The sequence below is a fragment of the Arachis stenosperma genome, chromosome 1, assembly GCF_014773155.1.
Source record: "Arachis stenosperma cultivar V10309 chromosome 1, arast.V10309.gnm1.PFL2, whole genome shotgun sequence".
NCBI classification, from domain to species: domain Eukaryota; kingdom Viridiplantae; phylum Streptophyta; class Magnoliopsida; order Fabales; family Fabaceae; genus Arachis; species Arachis stenosperma.
Genome location: NC_080377.1, coordinates 61,306,202 through 61,306,758, shown reverse-complemented (window position 1 = coordinate 61,306,758; position 557 = coordinate 61,306,202).

Here is a 557-nt window from a genome sequence, read left to right as displayed (position 1 = left end):
TTACTATTGTATTTTCATCTGGAGATCTGGAGATCTGGAGATCTTTGAATCTTTTGATCACTGGGAGGCTGGCCTCACGGCCATGCCTAGACCTTGTTCTTATGTATTTTCAACGGTGGAGTTTCTACACACCATAGATTAAGGTGTGGAGCTCTGCTGTACCTCGAGTATTAATGCAATTACTATTGTTCTTCTATTCAATTCCGCTTGTTCTTTGTCCAAGATATCACTTGTTCTTCAACTTGATGAATGTGATGATCCGTGACACTCATCATCATTCTCACTCATGAACAAAGTGACTGACAACCACTCTTGTTCTACAAGCATACGAGGCTCTAGTGAATATCTCTTGGATTCTTTAACCGGAATCTTCGTGGTATAGGCGAGAACTGATGGCGGCATTCAAGAGAATCCGGAAGGTCTAACCTTGTCTGTGGTATTCTGAGTAAGATTCAATGATTGAATGACTGTGACGTGCTTCAAACTCCTAGCAGGCGGGGCGTTAGTGACAGACGCAAAAGAATCGATGGATTTTATTCCGGCCTGACCGAGAACCG